Source organism: Ornithodoros turicata, chromosome 6 (genome assembly GCF_037126465.1).
Source record: "Ornithodoros turicata isolate Travis chromosome 6, ASM3712646v1, whole genome shotgun sequence".
Lineage (NCBI taxonomy): Eukaryota > Metazoa > Arthropoda > Arachnida > Ixodida > Argasidae > Ornithodoros > Ornithodoros turicata.
Window position 1 is genome coordinate 12,576,685 of NC_088206.1, and position 27,717 is coordinate 12,604,401.

General features: G+C 45.5%; 1 protein-coding gene across 4 annotated transcripts in view; it reads right to left on the minus strand.

Annotated features, from left to right (window-relative positions):
• LOC135399107 (orexin/Hypocretin receptor type 1-like) overlaps nucleotides 1-27,442 on the minus strand; it is a 109,730-nt gene extending 82,288 nt beyond the window's left edge. For 3 of the 4 annotated variants that reach the window (XM_064630815.1, XM_064630814.1, XM_064630811.1), the window contains exons 1-2: nucleotides 27,165-27,442; nucleotides 22,885-22,983 (exon numbers count right to left, since the gene is read on the minus strand). The gene's annotated coding sequence lies outside the window, so the exon portion shown is untranslated. Of the gene's footprint in view, nucleotides 1-21,982; nucleotides 22,056-22,884; nucleotides 22,984-27,164 lie in introns of those variants that run through there. The other variant, XM_064630812.1, reaches the window with a different exon arrangement.
• Between the last annotated feature and the right edge of the window lie 275 nt (nucleotides 27,443-27,717).

Genomic DNA, 27,717 nt, shown 5'->3' on the forward strand with positions numbered 1-27,717 from the left:
TGCTGTTTCATCCTTGAATTTATCCTGTATAGATACGTCGTCAAGGAGGAGCGATTTGGTTGACCTACTGCTCATAACGTTGCAGAGTGTATCACAACCTCGAAGAGCTCAATTTCCTCTTCTATATGCAGTAATATTTGAGCTAAAATAAGTATCAGTATGCTTATTAAGGATTCACTATTCTTCAAATGTTATTTTGGTTACTCCTATTGCAAACGAGATGGGTATAACTAACCTGAAGATGACCATAATGAATACCGGTTGGGCTACGCAATTAATCGAGGCATGCTTGATTAACGTCTGCTATCCATAAATTACTTCTCAGTCTTGATTGTAAAAGCAAAAACAGCTTCTTAATTAGGTCATAAATTGCTTCGCGTTAGTCAACGATGACCAGACCAGTGCCACATCGCACTTTGTGAAACTACGAACCGTGCTGAGAAAGGAAAAAAAAAAAAAAACTCATTTAACAAACACGGCCTTAACCAGTTTGCCTAGCGCCAACCCCTCATCATTTTGCGGGAAGCAGAAGCCATAAATAATCCCTCTTCGACTGTGGTATAAAGTTTGCAGCGCGCAGTAATTTAGTGCAGTACCTACTAGATTATAGCGATCATGTCATTTGCACCCCTTCAAGGAACCCCATTTGGAGGCTAGCGACAGTGCTACTCATCAGCCCGTTTATGGCTTGGATTGGATTGGATTGGATTGGATTGGCTGTAATACTTTGTACTTCAGATTACCCGACGATTTTTGTAGAAGCGGTCCACGTCCCACTATATACAGTTGTAATTTGATTACCATAATCATTCTACGCGTTTTCATGGGTACTGTTGCTGTCGTCTGCTATGGTCGTCTGCTTCTGCATCCTCGAAATTCAAGTTTCCGTTATCCAATCATGATGGAGATCTCGCGGACCGACGCCTAGCGCCCCTAGCGGATAGTGCGGACTGGCTCCTACATAGGATTTGCCGACTGTGACATGATCGCAATAATCTAGTAGCTGGTAGTCATTGGTCATGTGTCAATACGTACTTTTATTTTATTCTTGAAGCTGAAAGTGCTTTAAAGTATGGGAGTGCGGGACACAATTCCCGTTCAACTAAAAAAATCGTCTGGTCCTCTAATCATTCTGCTAAACGCATTTGAATGCAGTACCTTCATAGGGCAATCGTATGGGGCAATGTTTTGTCACATAGTCACTGTCACGTGCTCATCTTCCTACCCTGGTCCTTCTTTCTCTGTCCTCCTCCTCTCTCGGTAATTGTTATAGACGGACTTACAATGCTGGCAACGTGTGTGGACCCTCTAAATCTACTGGTTTAACAATATTACGGGAGTTTGATCTCGAACTCGGTTCGCTATTGACGTGTCCCTTAATCGTTCGATACTCAAAACTCTCAAAAAGAAATCTGATATTATTGCGGAGGTGATGAAGACAAATGAAACGGAAACGTTGGCTCCCACGTCCATGAGCCGTCTCTACTCCAGACAGTTTATGACGATCACGCTCATCGAGAATGTATTTTGCGCACCGACATCTGTGAAAGACTCGAAGGATTCGAATTCGATGTTCCTGTTCAGAGAGGGGATCGGCATCGATGCCATCGGTCTGTAGAGCAACACCAAAAGAGTTGGCCATGTAACGTCTGTCAGAAAAATAACACGAGCCTAGCAGGTGTGCAGAACGGGTGGCAGACGTTCGATCTCCATGCGTTCTCCTTTTTCCCATCCTCTGCAATGGTTGACCTTCTGCGTATTATTTTGTTTTATAGGAGTGCGTGCTTCACACACACACTGCCTCCTCAGTACTAAATTAACTCACCTACACTCTTAATATAGATGATGCTGATCAGGGAGGGGTAAAAAACGTATTTTCGTTACCGTTTCCATTTTCGTTACTGCTGTATTTTCAAGAAGAGAGAACTGATGTTCTGAGGCTGGAACAACATAGAAAGGACAAATACATACAAAGCCTCAAAATGTCTAACAAATTAACGATGAAATAAGAAAGTCACTGAAAAGGTTAGCCAGCTGTAGGACTCGAAGCCACATCTTCTGGATTGCCCTGGAGCTCTGTAGAGCCCTGGACCGGCAATTCAGAAGATGTGGGTTCGAGTCCTACAGCTGGCTAACCTTCTCAGTGACTTTTTTCTTTCATCGTTTCTTTCGTTGCTATATCTTCGTTTCTGTTATCCGTTCCTGATACCAACCTTTCAATTTCATTTCCGTTACGTTTCCGTTACTGTTTCCGGGAATGAAACGGTTGTTATAGGGAACTGTGGGGTGGACAGCCCGTCTGGCTCTGTCAGCACCCTGTTTTGCCCAAGTGCTGCTTCGGTGTCACGCGTACACGCTAAGCAAGTAATTTACGTCGTTGGGATGCGCGCAGCTTGCATAATTTAAAAAAATGCAGGAACATATTTTCAGTCTTCAGCAACTCAAGATGGGCGTGACCTTCATCCAGTGTCGCATTCATATGGGGGACGCTCTCAGTGGTAAATAATGCTGTCATATAGCCATGGTGAAATGAAAAACAAGTAAAAAAAATAAATAAAAATCGAATGCTTTCATCCTCTTGCTGTGGTGGAGTAGAGCGCGTGTAGTATGTGTTTTGTAAGTCTCGTGTGTTGATGTCGTGTAGTTATGAGGACTGGGACGAGTAGGTAAGCGAGGGATGCACCCTCGAGATCATTTCTATGCTCGAGATCCAATATTGCGCTTTGTTTCCATGCTCTCGTGTAGCATTTAGAGCATTGCAGGGAATGGAGTCATCAAAATACAAAAATAAAATGAAAAGTCACTCAACGTTATCGCACAACAGGAATAGCCATTACCCGAATTCAATACCGGACGATAATTTCCCGTTTCCGGTAATGAAGGACCGTGGTACGCGTTTCAGCTACCGTTATCGTTACCATCTCCAATTTCGGTAATATACCGTTTCTGTTTCCGTTACCACTACCGTTACCTTTATCTGATGATGATAGTGATGACAATGACGGTGGTGATGGCGGTGATGTGATGACGGTGATGGTGGTGGTGAAACTGCTTGCCTTAGTCAGCCCCGCTCAGGCAGGCAACGTCACGACTATCGCATGGGGGGCATTGTGCGTCCTAGGCAGACTTCACATAAAGGTAACTTCACCACATAACACGATGAAGTCTAACCATTGCAGAGAATGATAGTCGCTTATCATCCCTGATTTGTGAAACGTATCGGACGTATACGCCTTTTTGTGACAATTAACATAACCACCATAAGTGTCACAAAACGGCGTACACTTCCCTTTTTTTTAAGAGTTCGCGTTAACGCCGCGAAGCAACTGTCGCTATGAGCGGCGTACAGTCGTGGACAGGTGGAGAGAGGGCAGCGAGGAGGAGTGTGGGACGGGGGGGGGTTTATAGTGTGCGTCCTGGGCCGACTTTAAGGTTAACTGTGCCGACATTCGTTTGGAAACCCCGTTTTCAACAAATCAAGCGATGTCATTCGGGATGGTTACCCCGTGAAGTTCCGTTTCAAAAGCACGCTGCAATAACGGACGGGAACGTCATTCCGGCGTCAACGAAGCGTGCGGCACTGAAATCGTGTCGTAAACGTCAATGAAAGGGGAGACGAAGTCCTATTCTTGTGAAGGGCTTTTTTTTTTCTTCTTTGCCGCTCACACCTTATAACGATATCGAGCACTAACACACACACCCTTCGATAACCGCGCATCCTAGAACTGGCTAAACTTATCTCTACCCAATTCAGCCTCCCTTAAAACGTTAAAGAGCTCGTCTCCAACTCCCACAACGCGGAATTAGCCGTCGTCCGTCGGTGCTTCTTGTGACATTGAGAGCCGTTGAACCTTCTTCCTCCGCTGTATAACGGAGCAGGAAATGAGACCCGGCTGCGCAGCTCGGGGTTGTAACACGTCGCGCTGCGGCGATAAAATTGTCTGGCGCCCCTGCTCACTATGCGAGTTGGTGTTTACTAACATCCGCGTTGTTTGGGAGCTAAAGGTCGTACATATGAAGGAAGCGGCCTTTCGGCCAGTTTACGTAGCGTCAACTAGACAACGGAAGAACCCGAAATTCCGATTAAGCGCGTTTAGGCTACAGGGTTTACTGCTGCGAACCATCTTGTTGTAAATAGATAACTTTTGTACATTGTGTGGTCGTGGTGGTGGTGGTGGTGGTGGTATGATGTTCTAAGGAAGAGGAGGGAGTGAGGTCTGCCTGCTCAGACAAGGCGGCAAGTTTCACTCCTTTGTGAAAGGAAAGAAGGGGGAGTAAAAGAGAAAGGATAGAGGGTCAGTAATCGAAAGAAATGAGAAATTAGAAACGTATAAGTAAAGGAATTAATAAGAAGGGGGAGAGAGGGGGGGAGAGAGAGGGGGGAGAAGAAAAGTGTTCACGATAGTCCCACAGAGGAAACGAAAGCTATAGGGGCGCGAGGAAATAGCGGATGCACGTTCTGCATGCGCTCAGTGGCTTTGTGTGTAGCGCGTGCGCATTTGTGTGATCACGCTATTGCATTGCGTACGCAAAAACACTCTAATGACTCAGCAGAAAGAAACATCTCGCCTGTTCCGCGTGAATTAAATTGAATTAAAAGAAAAACATTCCTGTAGGTGTGGGGGTCGCGAAGCCGCCCGCAAATTAAACGGGGGGTGGGGATGCCACGCCGTGCCCGCTATTTCGCGTTACCAGGAATTCCGTGGCAGCACACCCGGATGTTTCTTATTTCTCATAAATGCGCTTGCACGTGGGGTACGCGACGCTTTCGATGCATCACACAGCCTCGCTTTCACAATCTATGTCGTGAGAACAACACTCACTCCCACTAAAGGCCATAGCGTCTGCGCCTATCGCGGCACACACGGGCACCTCTCCTTCGCGGTGCGCCGCGCAGTGGCGTCTTCTCGAATTAGAGCGAGCGCCAAAAGCCTAGAAGACCGTTTCACGCGCGCTGACGGTGAGCGAACGACGCAGTTGTGCAGCATGCCGTCGTGCAAGACTTTTCCGGCCCAGAGAACTCGCTCCCCAATAAAATGCCAGCGTATCGTTTTGGCTAACGTTCATGCGCTGAGATCAGACATCGTGAAGAGGGAAACTGGGGTCGTCGATAAGTTTAGGGGCCGCGGAGCGGAGAAGTTTGAGAACCACTGCTGTAGGTCATGTTTTAGACGGACTTAGTTACTGCCGTTACAAATGTGAATTATTTACAATGAAGAAAGGAATATGAGGCAAGCCGGCTGGTGTGCTTAGAAGCATGTCCCTGACTTTGGAGAAGAAAAGAAAACGAACCACACACGCAGAACAAGTTATTATTTTCAAGTATGCAGCGATAAAAGTAGGAGCAGGTGCTGGTAACACCCACTTGTATGATAAGAGCGTGGTAACGGAGTGATACTCCCTCGTGATACTTCGTGGCTTTACGCCGCGAGACAACTATAGTCATGAATGACGCCCCTGTTTAGTCACGGGTAAGTTACTCGAAAAAAGTAACTGAGCGATAGTTAGCCCGCAAAAGTAGATACTGTGTTACAATTATACTGTTTTGTTTGAAATGTAAGTATAGTTACAGCTACAGTCACCACGTTAAAGTATCTTAGTTAATTTACAGTTACCTAAAAAAAGCCGAATAAATGTAACTGTCAAAAACTTTGTTTTTGTACTTGTAATGTCCTAGCGTAAGTTACACCGTGGAAAACGGGGAATTTCCAATGGGTCTCAACAACACAGTGGGGATTAGTCCAGGTCATCCTGTTCTGCATATAAGGTGACAAAATTCGTGGAATTTCCAGAGGGAAACACGGCAGTGTGCTCGAAGCCTCGACAAAACGCGCTGCCAGACAATATGTAGCGTCGAAAATATTGTCATGCCTGAGCAACAACTTAGTCACAGTTCCATTGAGAGTTACTTTCACTAAAAAGTGGGATTTATAGTTACAGCTAGAAGTCACTTTTATGAAAAGTAAGCAGTTACTGTATATAGTTACTCAGAAATGTAACCACACTCTAAAGACAGAGCTCGACCGCATATAGCACACTCCAAGCCAACCGTCACCCCGAGTGACAACGTTCTCTCCCTTGATTTGATGAAAACGGGGGGCGTACGCCTTTTTTGTGACAATTATGAACAGCATAATGCCACGGTGTGACTCAGAGGCACGCCCTCCTGAGCCAATCACAGACGTGTTTAGGTCTGTGGGCGGACTCGACAAGCAGGACCTGTCCAACTAACATGCATGCACAAAGAAAAAGCGAAAAAGAAGAAGAAGAAACCAAAAGTAAGTGAGCACAAAACGGTCACGATATAACGGGCCGGTCACCGGTACTTTCTAACAATCATGGGAAAAGTGTCGACTTCCGTGTCTAAACCAGCAGACGACACACGCTATGGGTGCTGGATGTCGGTGTGCCTGGCTCTAGAAACATCTTTAGAAAGCGGTAAAGCGCGACTGTCAGAACCTGACTAATAGACTGTATTTTTCTGTGTCTGTACGTAAACTAATTTACCGACGGTAAGAACGCACGTAATGTAATATTGAGTATAACGGCTGCAACAAGCAATACATAGCATTGTCCTGAAGGGAATAGTCAGCCCTTCACAACAGCGCAACAGCCACCCATACTGCTTCTGAAGCGACTTGAAAACCAATTTTAAACACGCAGCGATCACAGCGCACCTTGCCTATCGGAACCTTTGAGGCGCTTCAAACGGAAGCGAGGACACTGACGTCATTTCCGCACGAAATTACCGGTGACGGTACTGTTAAAACATAACCGCTTTGCACTAGAAAGTGACACGGGCCGCCGTTTTTCTGCCCTGCCCGCGCCCTTAAAAGACATCCAAGTCCAACCCGACAACGCCACTGAAAGGTTACCCGCATCCGAATTACCGAAGTCTGTCCCAACTTAAGCTGCTAACGGCGAAAAAGTCGCACCTCCCAGACATCACAAACTTCCCGCGAGCTCATCCGATTAGACATTTCTGGGCAACAGACGTGTTTACAGACTGGCTCTTCATTCTTGAAGCGCATAACCAGGTGTTGCTGAAGCTCCTTTCGCTGTTTTTGTTCTTCCCAAGACATGTCGTAAACACGCTGCCAGCCAGCGTTGCTCCGTGTTACGCAATATCGTCACTTAGTCCTACTGGTTTACGAATGCTCCGCTCCTGTAGAAAGCAGCCTTCCTTAAAAGGCACTTGGAACACATATCTTTTTTTTTTACCGCGTGATATGAACAGACTACCTTGAGGAATCGTCACGAAAAATATTTCCTTTCGGAAGTGCGAGTTGCTTGAGAAAATTAGTTTATCCGAGACGGCGGCGGCGGTGGTCTCGGCCTTGCCACTCCTGGCGTGTGGTGACATCACGTCAGAGAGCGCTTTTTATTGGCTGGCGAGAATAGTCTGCTAGCGAGAATGACCGCGAGAAAGACGGGGGAGGGGCGGCGCGAGATGCAAAGAGAGAAGAAAAGGCGAAAGAGAAAGCAGGCGCGGTTCTCACTATTGGGCGACTGGCATGACGTCACAGACAGTCAGCCGAGGGAAGGAGCTTTTCTCAGCCGCGAGATTTAAATATCTCTTGCGCACCAAGATTGTATCCCGGTTGCGCATCATACTTTTTGTGCAAATACATGTCCCAGGGCTGCTAGAGTAAGCTTTATTCGCGATGTATTAATTTTCGCGAATGTCGCGGCCGCTAAAAAGTCGCGAAAAATTGTAGTCGCGAACACAGCTTGACGTTTATCCCGCGCAACGAAAGAGCCACGAAATCGCGAAATTAAATACGAATAACTTCGCAAATGAGAGACTGCGCGATTCGCGAAGATCAACGCATCGCGAATACAAATACGTTTACTGTATATATTTTCATCCTTACCCCGAGTCCTTCCGTGCTCCCTAAGCGGCGAGGTGTACAGTCCGCGTCTCTTGTTTGCTCAACGCACGGAACTGGTGGAGGCTAGTCGGATTATCGAGCTGTTGAGATTTTCTGGTCTCAGATTCTGAGGTCTCAGGTAGCCAGTCTGACTTCGTCGTGACTTACGTCCCCCCTTTTTCTTTTCTTTCTTTCTTTATCACATCACATCTGCCTCCACTTATTTTCTGTTCTTTCGTGTAGGAAACGGACTCCTAATGAAGCGCTCGTGAAACGCCCATGTCCGGCTCGTGGCACGGTGTCAAAAGCAGTGAGAGGTCCAAGCCCTGTCAGCGGGCCATCCTGACCCATACTTGTATTACGCACTTCAGATGACAGCGTGTTCCCTATGAAGCCGTCATAGGATGTACAGACAGCCCGGGCAGCATGCCCCGATCCAATAGAGAAGCTTGTTAAAAGTCACAGTGCGGACAGAAATAGACTTCACCGAAGAAATCTGAAAGAAAGGGCACTGCGGGTGCTCTTTGATGCACCCGTAAAAGGTACTGCTGAGCAACGGTGAATGACCTATTGGACAGACGAGTCCGTTAATGAGGGATGCTATGACCTGTGTACATTGTATTCGAGGGAACCATTTCGAGTTCCGCAACCGGGTTGCAACGTCTGCTGAGTTAGTCTAGCGATGTGAATTCCATAGTCATTATTGGTCGGCCAAGGGTCGAATACTTAGCAGGCGTCTACGATTCGCGCGTCTGAGGTTATACGTCATAACTAGCAGCCACGCAGTACAATAGTGAGTTTTAGTACAACGTACGCTGTCGCCTTTGCTTACGATATGCTAAACCGCACAAATGACAAATGACCCCTTTTTACTTTAGCGACCAACATATATAAGGAGGTAACCTGGCCGCCCTAAAACGTGCGTGTAGTGCCGACTGCCATAGCATGCTCGAACTCGCAGCCGGATCATTTCCATCTGCCATGACAAAGCACTTTGACTCAAAATCCGTTTTTGTGGCCTGAAATGGTCGGCGAATTTCACATTTTCAGTTGCTATCAGATTGTAGCTCAGATTTGCGCTGTTGATATATTGTTTGCATTTATACTTCACCCTGTTCTTCTTGATAGCACCACAGTTGCCTAGAACAGCACATCCGCAGACTGAAGCCGTTCGGCTGCCTCGCAGTGCACCATACGACCGCCATCACCGTAAGGTCAGCTAAGGGGATTCGCAGTGGATGATGGGAAAGAGAGAGCGGAAAGGCTGTGATGCGTGACCGTCACATGGTCTAGGAGAGCGGGAGGTCTTGGTGGAGAGTGTGTTGCGGTGAAGAGATGGCGGTGTTCCGGAAGGACGAACGTGCACAACAGGACAAATACTACGGTTCACGTACCCGATCCCGTTGCAAGACTGAACATCGGCAGTAGTTGCCCATGAACGCAGGCTCGCTTGTAAAGGTAGTTTACGATGAGAATCGTCAAAGCGTGGTCGCAAATATTTGGACGACACAAAGGCTGCTCAACTCAGCATGGCTAAAACTCCTGGAACTGTGCAGCATCAAGTCAAGCGACAAGTCAAGTCAAGCCATTTGCAAGATTATGAGAAGACCAAGGCAGCGTAGAAAGACGCTCCACCGAAAGAACCATCAGACAACCAGAGCCATGTTGCTTACTGAGGATTGTGTCACAGCCTTAGGCATTTCACTGCGCTACAGTTTTTTCATTCGATGCACCTTTTCTCATCATGTCATTACCTCGTATTTCAATCTAGTTTTCTTATTCAAACTCTCTCCAGCAAGGATTGCTATCCTTAAGTCAAATGCTCAAAGTCTCCTGTACTTGGACCACCCACATTAATGTAGGTACGGAAATGAAAGAAATGTATCTACTATGAAGGGATCGTCTTTATTGAGCGACTGCAAGTGACCGAGTGTTTATTTGAGTGCACGTGACCATCTCAGTCTTACGTCACTTCTTGCGAGTGCCCTGCAACTCGGGAAGATTCCCACCGTTTGCCACTTGTCTTCCACTGCTTCTTCCACTGCTCGTCTGCTAGCAGTATCGCTCTGCGCCATCCTTCGCGTTTTCTAACAGACGTTCCATTGTTTCTTCCACCGTCATTCGGGTACTCTTGTCATTTCTTCAGCGATATCTTCTCGATGTGTGCTTTCTTCCTTGCTCTACCCGATACCCGATTAACGAAAGAAGAAACAACGCATTCTTCGTCATGCGATGTACCCCTAACGACATCAGAAAGCCTGATCGCCACCAGGCAACAATAATAACACTAACAGCGGAAGACTGATTTTCCGCCGTGTGGGCTCATTCAGCCGTGCATAAAATATTCCATCTCCGTCCTGTAAGTCTCTGCTCATTTCCTCTGAACCTAAATCATGGATAAACAAATAAACCGTAAACTCGAACACGAACAAGTCGCCTCCGACTTAAGAGTTTTTTTTGTTTTGTTTTTTTTTTCGGTCTTCTTCATCACTTAGATTTCCCAGAAACGCGCGTCGAGAAGACGCAACGAAGTATATACGTCGTCGCGAATTACATTCCTTCTTTAAGTCCTTCATGTTTCGTAATGCACTGAGATGCGCGCAGAAGCAGAAGACATGTGTCGTCTGCTTGTTAATATTGAAATCCGATTTCTGCTACCAAGCCAAACGACCTTTTGTGTAACGAAGCAAACTGTTTCGAGCGGACCTGGCGCGCATCGACGAAGTGATAATGCAAGAAGAAAAAGCGTTCCTGTTTCCTGCTATAATTCCCAGTGCGGTCATCAAACCATCATCAGGGAGTTGGGTTGGTCGTCGAAAAAAGCCGTTGTCACACAAATTTAACGTTGCGTGGATGAACCACCATCTCCGGTTGGCCGTCGCTGGCACCACCGTCTAATTACCGTGCGCAGAAAATCTGCGCTTCTGCGGAAATATGCTTCCGCTAGCGCGGCTGTCAGGCTCGGTAGCCCGCCGCACAGCACGTTGGAAGCCATGCGAGAGATAACGACCGATGAGTGACGTTAGCACTGGAGACGTTTGATGATAGTGTTTCATGAAGCCCAAGATCGTCCGTAAAAGATAACAGATAACGTGGTGCACTGAAAGCGAGGGTAATCTAGCTCCCGGCGAAAAGAAAGGCCTAGCCATGGTCCTATTTGTGTCCCTGTACAACCGTAATTAGCTTTCTGGTCACCGTGATTCTTGATTCTCGTGATTGTACGAGTAGATATTGCAAATAATGAACATACTGTCTTCTTCAAATCTCATCTTATCATTTGCCATCCTATAGGATCCCAACAGGCAACATCATCGTTTACCGTTATCATCATCATCGGTCATTTATTTCTACTTCCCACACTGTCGTTTCTCCAATTATGGCGTACTAGCCTATTACAGCAATGCGCTCAATACAACAACAAATATGTGATGACAATAGCAGTGGCAGAGTTTTACAGCTTAAACTGCGATATGATCACATAATCCGCAAGTCCAGCTATTTTAATCAGGAGCCCTTTACGCGCCTTGATTGCAGAAGCACATCGAAAACTGTGAATAAGGCCAAAAAGAAAGAAAAAGAAGCGCGTGCAGGGATGTTTTATCCTTGCTTACTCATGCTTATCCATGCTTGCTCATTTCTGCAATACTTTGTACTTCAGCTTACGTTAGTATTTTTGCACAAGCGGTGGATGTCCCACGGGAGATGCTTCTTTCTAAAGCTGATCATCATCATCATCATTCTACGCGTTTTCATAGGAGATATTGCTGTCATCTGCTACGGTAGTCGTACGTCCGCTTCTGCGCGTTCAAAATTCAAACTTCCATTGTCCAATCATGATGTATAGATGTGGCGGGCCGATGAGTAGCGCCCCTCGTGGATCGTGCGGACGGGCTCCTCATAGGGGTTGCTGGTAGTTGGTCGTGGTTATAACACGCCAATGACGCGTGCACTGCATTTTGAAAATACAGTCAAACTCCTTTACAACGAAACTCAGGGGACAGCAAAAAAAAAAAAAAATTGCAGTAAAGGTATTTTCGTTAAAAAGGATGTCCATTATTGAACCTATAGGGCTCCAGCGGGACCGCAAAAAAATTTGCTGTAGTGGTATTTTCGTTAAAAAGGTGTTCGCTATAAAGGAGTTTGACTGTATAGAATATTGAATTGGGAATGCGCGAAGCAGTACCCGGTTTTAATTACACTGGACACGTACTGTATTCCGATGCTCGGATGGCAATATCGTTCGTTGCATCATCGTCATTATTGCATCGTCATGGTTCGCTATAGAAAGTTGTCAAAACGCTATGAAGCAAGAGTGCGATAAAGCATTACGCGCGTGATAGGTACCACTCATCCACAAGTGCTGGAGTTCGTACCGGGAAACGTTGATGGCGCACAACCCTGCTATATTAGTGGCACTGACGCAATCGATTACTTGGTGTCTCGTTTGTCATTGGTCGTCACGCCTTGGTGGTCACGCCTTCTTCACGTAACGACCAATGACGGGCAAAGACACGCAGTAATCGAGGGAGATAACTTTGGCGAGAATAGGGCCCCCTGGAGGGATGTTGCTTACAACATCCGGCAATCGACTCCGCATTGTAGAACATTGCAACAGAAGAGGCTTTACCTAGCTTTGTCCAGATAAGCGACATATTGACGGTAAACGTTCACATGCTGCGTGCGGGACAAATAGGGGATCTGCTTTTTCATTCTCAAACTGGCGATATAAGCCTCACATTCGCGAGCATGCTGCAATATAGCCTTGTTCACAAAGGCGAAGTCGAATATTGACGTCGTATTATCATTATCAGTACCATCATCGTTTCGGATATTGTGAAAAATTCGAGGCTTACAGAGAGTCAACCATCCAGCTTTGGCGGTCGGCGCTTTTACGGGATTAGCAGATACTTGAGCACCAGCCAATCGAACTGTAGCCTCGCATCGAAAAGTGAAAAAAATTCAACTTGCCACTGAAGGTGAATGGAACAGAAGCATCTGGCCGGAATAGAGTCAGGTCGTCTCATGTTAACATAGCAACATGAGCGTCCATGCCATTATTGACATCTTCTGCTCATCACCGCCAAGCGAAGTGTTCTTTCCGCAAAGTGCTAACGTTCAGCCAAACGTTCAATTCGGCAACTAATACGAAATTGATAGAAATGAAAGAGCGCAGACAAGCTAGTGCATGTGAGCTGTACCCTGCAGGCACATCGTTTTGTATGGTAACGAACAGGAATACTTTCAAAGATCCTCGACCTCCACGTAAACACACCGAAGCCCCCACCTCATGTACAATACGGGAGATTACGACAAGTGAGCCGCAAGCAGTACATGCATGAGCAGGGCAGACGAGTTGCCCCTGTATACGTCTCATGGTATCCACATCGGTGTCATTGAAAACTACACGCATTTCGTAGCCTTCCATTAAACCCGACGCGGTATATCTTCGCTATATTTGTGAATCACTTATAGTATGGAAACACAGGCAGCATGAACTTCAAAAATGCACATTCCTATTAGTCACATCACCAGAGGCAATAAACTCCTAACAGTCATTATTCCTGTACTGTTTAACTTCAGGGCCATTCAAATGAGCATCTATGGGCGAGGATATCTGTACTCGGTCCTCTAGTATAAACAGCGGCCGGCATTACAACGCAGATTTCCGGGAAGCAATCGACATGCTCATCGTGTACCTCACACAACGAGGTATGGACGTTCCTCAAGCAGAGTCCCGTCTACCTTCGCCTCACCTGTAAACAGCCGCCGGACATGAAATTGAAACGGAACGGGTATGCCTTAACGGGAGTGTGCTGTCATCGATCTCGAAGAGGTAACGGTTGATCGTGCTCTAAGCGTGGAATTCAGAAGTAAAGATGCCGAAAGAACAGGATGATGTACGAACCAACGTGTTAGGGTATTTATCTGCGTGATGCTGGAACACGACACTCGTTACTGGCGCGTCAAATCGTTGTATATCACGTATCTGCCTTTCACAGCATTTGCGCAACGCATCGTCAGAGTGTGAACTTCTGCCTCCCTGCTCCGCGGTCCCTAAAGCCCGTCCTTGCCACGGTGCTTACGGTGCGTAATTCGTCGTCTGCGGCTCTATGTTCCGCTAGCAGCAGCAATGTTGTGCAAGATAGGGGTCGCTGGTACGCCGAACTGGGAAGCTTGTGGAACACCTGAAGACGTGGAGCACGCACTGGAGCGTTGTAAACGCCTCGTACACAGCCGACAGTCTCTGAAAAGTGCCCCGGATAGGCTGGACCGTCGATCACTCAACGTGGAGATGGTGCGAGGGGACGGCCAGATCAGCAGAGACAACCTGCACTTTGCGCCCCGGTGTGCTTTCCAAAAGCCATAGGTGATGTGGCCATCTTTTATGACTCAACGCTCACTGTATCTCAAGAAAGCGATTAGCGTCTTGGTTTAAAACACACAGACCAAGTGTTCTGAAGCAGCTGGCTGCCCTAGTCCGCTGCTGACGTCTCCTTTTTCTTTCTTTTTACCTCTCTCTCTCTCTCCCTCTCTTCATGACATAACACTCGAGCATTCAATTAATTTCCTTGCCACAACCTTAGCAGTAAAAGCAGTCCCACTTCGTGCAAAATAGTCATACAACAATACCTTCATAGCTAAAATCTAAAGTACTGTACGATTGAATTGGAAACGCTATGTAGACTTTGCTCAGATGACCCCAAATACCAGATATGACACAGATACGAAGAAGACACACACGATCACGAGAGAAAGGCAGGATCGGAGACAGGTACTTTCACTCGGCAGAAATACTGTCACTCCTGAAATAACTTCATCACTAAGCATTCCAATGCGCTGCCAAATACCAAAGCTATCGTGCGGGAACACGAACACATTCTTCGCAATAACGAGCAGCTAAAAAACGTGTTGCTTTTCCTGTACGAGTCGCATATCGACGCAGAAAAAGCCCTGGTAACGAACGTGCTTCTCAAATTGAGCACAGCCATCCACCCTCGCACGGAGCAATACGTGAAGATTGTTCAACAGGCTACTACAGCTGAAGCGTATACGTATAATGACCCGTATACACCCGCACTCAAAAAGGCATTCGAATGTGCCAGATCCACCGGCACGTTTGAAGAAATCGCGCAACAAATGAACAACCGTCTAAGCGGGTAGGGAAAGGATACTCCGTGATATCCGAACATTTTGACACGCCTGTGGTACGTTTGATTGCAATAAATTATACGGCACGGTATTAGAAAATGAATTCGCACACACTAGCGACAGACATGATAGGCAGTCATTTGTCATGCATAAAGCTAATTTAGCACACCAGTTGGCGCCGCTGAATAACAAGGTACTCTAGAAACGCATATAGAATTTGTTCCAACACTTCCCGACTTCTTTTCTGGCATATCATACTATTACTTACTTGCTAAAAATGATAACTCGTGGCTTTACGCTGCGAGATAAATGTGATCATTTGATGTGACATAACTGTGACACTTTGATAGTAACTGGGACAAATGTTGGCCACCTCATCGTTCTTCAACGTGCGCCAAAAGCTGAGCACACGGCACAGCGTATTTAGCGCACAAGAAGACAGCGTGTTTAAGCAACTTGTACCTTGCCACCACCTTGCTGGCGTCCTCGACCGGGTTCGAACCCGCGATCTTGGGATCAGTAGGCGAACACGCTACGTACTTGACACTGCTGTTCGTACTCTGCTATTACTGCTGTTATTACTACTCTGCTAGACTACGATACTATTTCACAACCGTGCGTTCTAAACTCTCAAATATTAAGCTTCCCCCATTACAAAAGAAGCTTGTCGTCTGCTATTTGTACCTGCAACTCTTCCTTTCGTTTTCGTTTTCGTTTTCAAGGCTCTGACGTTAATCCCAAATTACCATTGCAACTCATTACATATATAGTGTGGGAATCTTGTCTGCAATTATTTTATTGAGTGTAATAGTGTAGTCACGCAACCTGTATAAAACGAGCATTCTTGCGCGAAGGGCTTTAAATACTATGTGCAGCAGCAGACGGGCAGTTTATGTTGGCGGCGTAGACTTACAGTTCGTTGCTTGTAAACCCAGTAGAACAAGTTATGCACGTGCCAGAGCATTCTTAACGCTTTTAATTCCCTGCGAAAATTGCGGTAGAAGCTGTTTGAGGTGACCTCTGGTGGGAAATAACCCACAGTTCGTCAGGCAACGGTGATATATGTTCCAGGCACAGTTCTCGAGAATGATTTGCTGCTCCTGATGGCTGCGTAGCCAACAGGCAGCCGATATTTTAGAGCCAGTGTTATGAGCATGCAATGTAATTTTACCGCCGTACTTGACGAGTAGTGCAGCGTCGGCGGCAACTTCGACACAGTGTTGCTCCTTGTGTTCAATTTAAATTTTCTATAAAAAAAACTATGAGTGCAATTATGATGAAAACTTTGTGACGTAAGACTTCTGAGAATACGCGAATTTTCTGAGATAGCGCTTCTACTGCTTTACGATACCTTCAAAGAACCCTCAGTGTGACAACCATGGGGACTCGCATGGCCATACAGTTGTCTCGCAAGGTAAAGCCACGAGTTACAATTATCAAACAATCAACCAATCATTATCAATTACAGAAGCTGTAGGGCTCGCTTGCTCAAGAAGTGATTTCACAAGGATTCATTAATGAGCTTCGTAAATATTTCAGTTGGGGAACGATGGGGCATGTTACTCGGGACGCGATTCCTATCATTAGACCCTGTAAAGGTGGATCATAAGCGTGATAACAAAATAATCACAAACAAAGAAAAATGAACGAGCAAATAAAGCGTAGCCAACGCAGCCCTTGCGAAAGCCACACAAGAAACCACTAGGAAAGAAAAAAAAAAGCGGAAAGAGCTAGAAAACTGGAAACACAATAGTGAAAATAACTTTCAATAGAAACAATATTGCGGGGAGTGAGCGACATCTACGAGATATCTTCCATGACAGGAAGACCCCCGAACGGTTACTCCCTTTCTCTTTTACACTATCCCATCTCTCAGGATTGTATTACCGCAGTGTTGTGCAGTAATTTGCTCTTGTCCGTCCGTCGCTTCGGACATCTAGAAAAGTGATGGCACGGTTCCAACAAGAGTTCGTTTACTGTGCAGTACAATCTCGTATAGGATTACAGTAGGCGATTTTCTTTCTTTCTTTTTGTTCATGGATTCCATCGTTTCGTTCCCTTCTCTACTAAGAGCAGTACCTGGTTTATGGTCTATGCAAAGCACTGTGGAGAACCATAACCCAGATGCAGATTACAACAGTGCAGTATAAGAAATGTCGCCGATTACTGTGCTGAGAGTACGCCTCTGATGTTCTCGTCAAAATATTTTTTATGAGTTCCGAGGAAGAATATACTGCGTCATTTTAATGTACAACGAAAGAAATATCGACGTCATTTTTCGGCGCGCACATTTTTCTAGTTTATATACCGTCAACCCCCGATTTATGAACACCCTCGGTTCCCTGAAAAATCGTTCATAAATCGAGGGATTCATAGATCGAAAATTCAGTTAACTGAGTACTATCGAGCAAATGGAACAGTATTTCCGATTTGGGATTGTGTTTATAATGCCATATATTGTGTAATTTTGCTTTTGACCATGCCTTCTGCTGTATCAATCTCACAAAGAACAGACGTTAGCGCATTCACACTCTGTTTATTATGCAATACTAAATTGTTTAATTTTGCTTTGGACCATGCCTTCCGCTGTGTCAATCTTGGAAAGAAGAGATGTCACCACATTCGCACTGGACTGGTCTCGGATTTCCTCCGGGATTTTTAACCTCCGTTTATTAATCTCAGGGTGACAGCGACCACCTTATTCATCAACTGAGGTCAGGAACACTCGGTCGCACCTTGTGCGACCCCGGAAAACCCGTTTGTTGTTCCGATTTCGAGGGGTTAAGAACCGAGAGTTCAATACCTGGAAAACGTTTTATCCGTTGAGGCGTCATTCATAGGACCACGGAATTATCCCTTTGAAGGTTTCTGTTGACCTCGGAACGATCCGTTCATAAATTGAGGGCAAAAACGCTGGGCAACTCCTATAGTTGGTTCCCAGAAATTCCGTTCATTATTCGAATATCGAGGTTCATAAAACGAGGGAAAAATGAATGGAAAAAGTTTGGTTCCCCGTGCTCGTGTTCATAAAACGAGGGAATTCATAAATCGAAGGTTCATAAATCGAGGGTTGACTGTATATGTCTCACGAAAAACAATAGTCATTATCAGTTCGGTTAGAACTGACGGTCCAAAGACTGTTCGTCAACCAATGACCTAAAGTAAAAGCCGGAAACCATCGAGGTTTTCTCTTACCACTAGTGCTCAGAAGAAAAAAGAGCATCGGAAGATCCTTTGATGCGTGACGAGTGAAACGTGGGTGCTTCGTGACGCTCGCAAGTTCCCTTTTGCCGAAACTCTTCAAGAAACATGCTTAGCAAATATATTTTTTTTTGACATGAAGTCTCATTGTGCTCGATGCTATACGTGCGAGCGCGCAATAAAGAGCCGGGTCACTTCTTCATGATGAAAGGCCTTGTCTTTTTAAGTGTTGGGTGTGACTTGGACATAAGCCGTCTGACTACCCGGAATGAGACGCTTCAGCCGTGACAAATGAATTTGCGCCGGGATTTCGCCGTACGACAGCTGCGCTAACGACGTGAAAAGCTGCTAAATGATTATGTTAACAAGGACATGAGAACTTACGATAATAATCCTAATCGCCAACAATAAATTATTTTGTTACGTCAATGTTATTTAATTACTACAGTTGCTTATCTTACAGTTTCATTTACTTAATTAGTTATCGATTAATACAGTTACGTCACCGCACCTTCGTATTTTTCCCGTCGCGTCGATCACAAAGTTCTACAAATCCGTTCATAAAACAACGTCATGCAAGCTATCATTCTTCCAGCAAACATCAACAGAATAGGATACCTTACCACGTCATATCGCAGAATGTACCGACTACACCCAATTAATTAACTGACATCATTAAGGGAATCATTAAAGAACTGACAGCACTTTTTTTTTTCTTTTTTACTAAACTGCTGTTCCATACGTGCCTTTTCGTGCTTTATCTCTGTCTTATTTATAATCGGATATTTCTTACGTCGTTACTGTACCGTACGCCCACTCCCTCATGTAATGACCCAATGACGCCTTGGTGGCATAAATAAATAAATAAATTAATTACCACTGAACTCACTAAGATCTCAGACGAAAAATATGTGGGGCATCTTCCGAGCTTCTCAGGTTCGTTACGAAAAACAGTTGCTAAGTCATTAGAAGAGTGGCTTTTGTCTCGTTGAGTTACGTCTGTGCCGCCGTGCAAGTAACTCACGAAAAGGTTAAAGTGCACCGGAGACAGGACTGGAACCCAAGCCTTCCCGATCTCGGGTGAGGTGTGCTACCAGTCACACCACGTCGGCATGGCCCTTTCTTGAATTCCGGAGCCTCAAAGCATTCTGGGGCGGACAAATCATTCACAATCTTTCTTACATGATTTCTCTGTCACACATATTCAGTACACCAGAGGTACAAATTTTATGCTCATGTTTACTGTTTAATTGGTGAAGCAAACTGCCGACTGGCTGACTTTTCCTGTGAAATTAAATAGATGCCCCATACCCCCAAACTACCGAGGGCGCTTATCGGCTTTCCCCTCATTAATCTAGTAATTAGAAACAGAACACAGAAAACTCATTATGAGGGTTGAAAGTGACTACTATATGTACAAAGTTTCGAAACGTTCATATGTGATTATGGACAGTATTTCTCCACATACATTTATAGTACTTCTAGTGTTGGTCCTTCTAGCAGCCCACTACGAGGGACAGCCTGTCTGATAGGGAACTTTTCAATTGTCTCGGTTTAACTTCTCGCCATCCTTGACGCGATATTGCATTTGCTCAACAGGCCTGCTACATTTATTTCTCCTTAATCTCGGGTTGCTCCAATCGGAACGTGGTAACGAGAACCGGAAGCGGAAGTGGTATCCGTGTCGTTTCAGATAACTCCGGGAGTGTATACTCACTTGTGTTTGTTGCGCCTAGATGAGGGGACTTTCAGATGTGCAGTCCCGGTTTAGGTTAGTTAGGTATAATTTAGGATTAATTTAGGTTGTCCTGACAGCTTTCGTGACTACGTAAAAAGAGCTCACGGAGCCTGCGGGTGTAGCGCACTGCACGTTATCTACTTGGTTCATATCTGGGGTTTCCGCGCATTCTTGTTTATCCTCAGCATTAAAAAATAAAATAAAAAATTATACCGCTCCTGATGAAATGCAATCCACTGCATGAAAGCTTGTAGGCAAATGAACAATAGTTTCAGTGTATCTTTTTATCACTTGTGCTTGACTCGCAATTTCGACATTGCCCAATTGCTCGTACGCATGGTGTAGTAATAATCTTTATTTTCATAAATTGCAAGCAAACATTCTACAGGCGCGCTTAAAAATGAGGGCTCGTGTCAACATATAAGTATATTCAGGCATATTTGGTAATTTAGGTCGGTAACGTGGATTTCGTTCAAATGCTCGTGTAAATTTCAAAACTGCGCCGATTTTACGACGTGACAGGCGTGAAATTTCATCCATGCGCGTTTCTGCATTTTTACAAGTCAGCAGCCAACAATGTACATAATCAATCGTGAACGAAGGAAGTAACTCAGAAGGTTAGCCTGCTGACTTCCTTCTTACTTCATTCATTCATTGTTCTTAGGCACTTGAAGCTTTGTGCGGTTGACCTTTCTTCTGTGTTCCAGCCTCAGGACATCAATTTCCATCCTAATCGATCATGTTCAAGCATGTCCCGTTCAATGCGGTTAAAAGAAATGAATGTTCCACCCATCCCGTCGTGCATCACCGCTACTGTCCTAATGTTAAATGAAGCTTCTCCGCATAAACGGTCATACTGCGGCAAAGTACCCTTTACAGGCGCACTTCACTCGGGCGCGAAGTTGAATTTTAACAATTCCTTTTCAAAATACAATAACTCTGAGTAATGTCTGGGCCATCATTTATATTGAGGTACGCTCGCATAGTCTTACTTTATTCGCTACCTTTATGGAACAAGATTTTTTTTTGCATATTTCGATTATAAAAGTACGCACACGTATTCATCGTTTGCTGTATGTCATAGTAACAAAATCACCGCAAAGTTGCTGGGAAGAAAACTCTCGCTTTACTTTTGCTTTTTTCTTGCGCTGAATTTTGAATTTTGCATGAATGAAATGTTAATTTTATTTTCTGTGAGGAATGCTGAGACGGTATTATTTAGACCGGAGAAATTGTAACGGTAACTGATTCACTTTACGGACGCTGCCTGCGGCAGACTGAACTGGTTTACGTCACGAAGTTAAAACGTGTGGATCGGTGACGTCACATTTAAAAAAAAACAAAAAAACATACGAGTCGTTACCATTGTTCGAAGCTTATATGCGCAATAACGGATATTTGCAACTGCAAGGAGATTCACGGGAACGTTGTCGCACATCAAGCTTTTGCTACGTAAGTCCCTTTGACTACAAGTCTTGAAGACGCAATCTTCCAGGAGCAGTCGCATTTAAAAAACACACCTACATATAGGACGAGAGATAACTACGTCTTCAACAAAAGCTGGCACGGAGCTATTTGGTTGAAAATATCAAGTATAACAACGACGATAGCTTTTGTTTAAACGTCACCTATACTTTCTACCTGGTATTTTTAAACTGCTGTCACACGTAAAAAGTATGATGCTGTGTAGAATATGGCACCAAAGGCCATAACGTTTGTGACATGTGTTACGTGTTTCACACTTCCAGTCAAGTTCACACAGTTTTTATGACCTTTTAGCGCCACAGAAAACTTCCGAGGTGTTGCCATTTACCGCCCTCCACACTTCTACCGACCAAACGCACTTCAAACTATAAATACACGAATGCTTGCACGAAAAGCACTACTTTCAGAGAGACCCATATTCACGCAAATATTTTCTTCCTTCAATTCTTTGCTTCTCTGCCCGTAGGGCCCGCTAACTCCTCGACGTTTCGACAAAAGGGAAAAAAAAAAGGCGACCAACGAAAAAGAATAGACTTACCTCGAGTAGATGTTAAGTCCACAGTAAGAGAAACGGGACGCGGAGTTCCAAACCCAAGCATCCGGCGCACGCGGTGTTCTGACAAAGAATCCCGTGTCAGCAGAGGCCGCGTGCAATCGCCAGTGCGCTTGCGTTTGTGCCCTTTCCTCCCATACCCTGCCCTCTCCCGTTCCCTCTCAACTCCTCACATTTTCATCCTCCGAAGACGAAGCAGATACATAAAACATTGTCCGGTACACGCTGTTGGAAGTAGCATGTAATATATCCCCGAGGACAGGCTTTTGTGACGAGGAAATACATTTTGCATTTTATGGGAGGACTTCCTGAAACAAGTCTGTTGTTGTATTCCTGATGGCGCAAGTTTTTCCGAGCGTTATCAGCCGGTTGTTTCACAAGACGCGCGCAGTGTAAGGCCCTGTAAAGTGTGGGACATGACCCGCAATGTTTTTCAAAGAAAAAAAGAAAAGAAAAGAGAAACAAGAACGAAAACAGAGAACACGTTGTTAGGATGGAAGAAGCTATGCTTGCTGACGTTGCTTCTAGCTTATGCATACAGCTGCACCATCTGCCATTTATGGATAACTTTTTTTTTTTTTTGTTCGCAACCCGTCGTGGGCGTTGTTCAAACAACGCGAGATGTGTGAGCGGCGCTGTGTGTTTTCGATAAAGCGTGGATTTATCAGAAAAAAAAAAAAATAAGCGACACGCTGTGAACGAGAAAGCATAATGCGGGGTGATGCAGTGACTATACAGTTTTGCCTTGGCATTTATACACGTTGTTATTCCACGTGGCACTTAACAGGCACTTGGAGCATGACGAGCACACGCGAGATAACAGCCATATATTGTTACCAGAAAATAAATCTACCCTGGAGCCTAAGTCTCTAACGTTATTCGCTTACCTTGATGATATCGTGCGTGCATTGTGATCCTTGCATCTATGGCGGAACGAGGGCCTCCTTTTGAATGGTTGTCGCCCGAACTAGTGTGTCGCCATAAGGCTGTAAGGAATAAAACACTATTCTTAACTCGTGCGATACGTTATCAGCGTATGCATCAGCAACGGTGAAAAAAAAAAAAAAAAAACACTGCGACCACATCTGTCACTTTGCAAAATGGTGTCTCAGAACGGTGTCAACAAAGAAGCATGGGGACATTCGATTGGAGGAATCGTTGTTCCCTCTGTCTGCTTTGTGCCTGCTTCCTTCGGCTGATTGTTTCAAATGTGCGCCTCACACGAGAAAGCCACGGTAGGATAATAGATCCAGTGATGAGGGCCAAGATAATATGGGCGGCTGTTAGTGTTCTGACGCGCAATACCAGCACCAGTGGGCTCTCGCTGAGTCCAGCATTTCATCAGATCGGACGCAATGTTTTACGGAAGTGACAGTAGTTGGGTCCGTACACACTCTAGGAAAAAAAGGAGTGAAAAGGGGAGTAATTGCAGTTTCTACTCCCCTAGTCTGCAATTACTCCACATTTTAGTCCCCTAACCCAACATTTAGTCCCGACATTTACTCCCCAGGACAGCAAATTGTCACTAAACTTCGCGAATGGTCTCCTGAATACGACAGTCTACGTAAATATGTGCCCTTGGTCAATTTGAACGACATAACTCAGACAGCGTAGCGATTTTCCAGCCACACAGTGTAAGAAACAGTTAGCGCATCTTTCTTCGCCAATTGTGCCCTAGTATGGCGCAAGATTTTATATCACTCGATATATCACGGTTGACGGTTTGCTTCAAAGTATTTTCATGCATGCGCACCAATTATGTACCTGGGACTCTTACAACAGCGCGTGAAATGCGGTCTTCACTCTGTGACATTCATTTACTCCCGAAAGGGACTATTTTTTGTGGCAACGCAGTTACTCCCCAAAAGGAGTAAAGGAACTCCTTTTTTTCTTAGAGTGCAGGTCTTCTAGTATTAGCACTTGATCGCCATTGTTGTCCGTCGTCTCGCCTTTGGCAATGCGACATTTCTCGGAATTCGTTGCTGAAAGTCCGTGCGTGCGTGCGTGCGTGCGTGCGTGCGTGCACCCGTGTTCAACCGTAGAAATAACCGCAAGAAGTAACGGGTATAGGGGTAAGCCAGCCTTTTGGGTGCATTGCATGATATCGAGTTTGCGTTCCTTGATATGGTGTTGCACGGGAAGGTGAGCCTTAAGTAGGTTTTTGGAAACGAGGGTTCTCCGTGTCTTACCTTCGATAAATCGTCATTTAGTAGTTTAGCGCTTGTCCTCTTCACCCGTGTCCCTGTTCCTTAGCGCTATTTCATGACGTTCACGAACGTGCCCAGTTTCAGAAGGTGTAGAACGTCCGTGCGTCCTCTGTCCGTCCGTGTCTCCGTTGAGGCTTGTGCGGTGACGTCACGTTTGGTCACGTGACGTGGGGAAACATATTGCCACACCGTAGTCAGTGGAGAAGGGTATGCAGTGAGTTGTTGCGGTGTACGCGTGCAGCCGCGAAAGGAAATTGTAAAAACACACGCTGCTGCCTCATTGGGCCAGCAGTATGTCGCCTCTGAAGCGTCCCCACGTCACGTGACTCAAAGGCTGCGCGTGACGTCATGGGCACGAGCCTCATAGCCCAGTCTGTCCCTTTGAGGGAATTTCTCTACTGAGAGGCTTGGGATTGAAGAAGAGATAAAGGAAGAGGAATGAGAATGGAGGAAGAAAGAATAAAGAAGAAAAATGTTTTTAAAAAACGTAAAAGAAACGTGACATTACTGTCGCACAAGTGTGCGAGACTACAAAGCGACTTTCCACTTAGCGTCGCTGGGATGCCTTTACTTAAAACTTTGGAACGTCTAGACGTCACGGAAATATTTGACTGGAGCGCGGAGCGTTCGTTACATTACATGCCTCGTGGATGCCACGGCCCTAGAATTTTGACGACACTGAAATGCTGGACATTTGGTGCTGCAATCTCAGATTGTAGGCGGCCACCTGTTACACAGTATAGCGTTCACGGACAATTAGGATGTGTTCCGCATCCTCCACAACCCCACACACAGACCAGTTGAGGTATTGCTGTAACGTGAATTGGGATATGTTTATTAAGAAAAAGAAAGGAAAGGTCAGCCAGACGAAGGTCGGCTTGCTATTCCAAACAAAAAAAGGCAAAGAAGGGAAGAAGGAAAGAATAAGGGGACGAAACGAAAAATAAGAAAAGAAAAGGGGAAGAAAGAAGGAGAAAGGGGGAAGAAAAAGAAAAGACGAAAAGAAAGGAAACGGAAAGGAGAAGAACCGTCCGTCCCTGCACAGAAGGACTTGTTAGGAGTCACATAAAGTTTCTGGAAGTCACTTGATGAAGCTTCTCGGGATCCTGGACAGGTGATCCAAAAATTACCTCGCCCTCAGGCACATTCCTCCTGTATTCTCCCAATAGCCCAACGCTAATTGCCACAGGCTAATATCTTCTCTATTGTGCTGGCTGTCGCGTTTGTAATTTTTCACTTATGATGTTCCACTTTAAATCTCTTCGAGCCAAAGTGTACCTTCGTAGGGCCAGCCACGGTGTTCGGCCATATAGCCTCCTCTATAGACCTTGTCGCGTTACTCTCAAACCACCGGTCTCCGTGCGCTCCTTAACCTCGTTCCCATTGACGACCAGGGTGTCGAACCGAAATGTTTTTCGTTCTCGTTTTCGTTCCGGTTACATCATAAACGATCCGGTACCGGTTCTGCTCCGGAGCAAAAAAATAACGGTTCATACCGGTTTTTAACCGGTTCCGCTTCTGCTGAGAATATTTATCCCCACAAAAAAAATCAATGTTACAAAATGTAAACCCGTTTATTCCGCATACATGGTATTTAATATTAATAGACAGCTGTGAAATTGGTAGCTCCTGGTTCCTGTAGGTTACTGTCTGTTCAAATAGGCTTTCTCCTTTCTTGAAGCACATGCTACAAACGGACTTGTTTGTCGTGATGTCATACGTAAAGTGCTTTCTTGCTGGGTTGGAGCGATCGCGTCCCATCCGAATGTCTGTTGCTACTGTCTAGCCAGCAAGCACCACCGCACGAGTACGACGCAAATCGAGGAACACCTTCACTCACAAACGCGCTCGACGGCTCCGTTTTCTTTTCTTTCTGTCCTGTCCACAAAAGAGTTGCCACTTCGCACGGGCTTGCCCTCGCGTATACGTAAATGTATTCAACATAGCTGCTCTCAAGCAAGGGACGCGTTGCGCGACATTACCGATAAAGAAGCCGTTATACAGCCCCCTTGGGTGAATGATAAACCATTACAAAGGGAGCCTAAGGGTCATAGTATACCGACATACATTCCACCGTAACCGTAACCCTCGTATGGTACCCATGACATGACTTCAGAGCACACGGCGTCTGTTTCATTCGCCTACCCGTAGTCGAAACCGGCGAAGTTTTATTTTGGACCGAAAACCGTTAAATATATTTTTCGGTTTCCCTCCTGAGCGAAAAAAACGTATACGGTTTCGATTCCGTTCCGGTTCGCACCAAAATAGCGTTTTTTTTTCGGTTTTCGGTTCCGGTTTTCGGTTCGCTCCGACACCCTGTTGACGACACAATGGGGGGGACTGCCAAAATCGCTCTTCCCATTGGGATGAATACTGGTAGCCGCCGTCTTTAATGAGTACGAAACATTCCGTATAACTAGTGATCCGGTAAACATCTGAGTAGAGTGAGGAGTGCTGGCCGACGCGATATCCTTTCTACACCGGGCCCCGAGCGAGAAAATGAACGGACACGAAAATGAACGAAAACACACACTGGAAAATGAAGTCGGCATACGGCAATCCACACGTGCACAGTTCCTGTGACTACCACGGGGTGGCAGCACTAATTGCGTGGCCCATTCCTTGAATCACATACTTAGGCTACATAGGACGCCATGGCTGGGCTGTCCGTGGCTTTATGGGGTCACGTGACACTCTACCTCGTGATCGCCAGACTGTGCTTGCGATACGCTCAAATTGTATGACATCCTTATAGCAAAAATAAATAGAAAACGATTTCGTAAAACGTTAAACGTCCCTCAATAAAAATTCAAAAAGCGTTTCAGAAAGAGTTTCGCCAGAAATTTGCTGCTGATGACAGTCCTATAACGCTACGACAGTTAGGTACCTTCGGTATATACAGCCCAAAGCCGCAGCCATTGTTTCTTTCGAGAAGTGAAAGCAATGCATTTGTTTCCTACCTTGACATCAGAGCTCAAGGGCTATCCATGCCTGGTTCCCAATAATCTAGTGATTCAACCGGCACTCGTCTTTTTGAAGAATCCGTAACGCACTGCGTCTTAAAGCCATCGAATCCCTTATGGTGCCCCTACACCTAGATTCCACGAGCACTATCGCGAAAAGAAATATTGGTAAGTAAACAAAGGACAGACGCCATCTAAACGCCCACCGCGGCTTGAAACTTCTCTCGTACAAAGCACGAAGCGAAGCCGCTCTCCTTTATCTGCCCCAGATGATTTGTCACCGGCTTATCGTCTGGCATGGTTGCCTGCGGGGGACACAAGTCATAAATGCTCTTATGATGATAGCAATTTTTACAAAATGTTTATGTTTAGTCTCGCACTTTTGCAATAACTTCGCTTCAGAGTTTTGTGTTGAAGGCATCTGCTTTCGGTAGAGAAGATGACATACTGTTTAGTGGCTGGTTTCGCGAATGGATTCCTTCCACAAAGATGGATGGATGTGATATTTATTTTTTACTTAGAGTCTACGTCTTTTCAATCATGTATACGG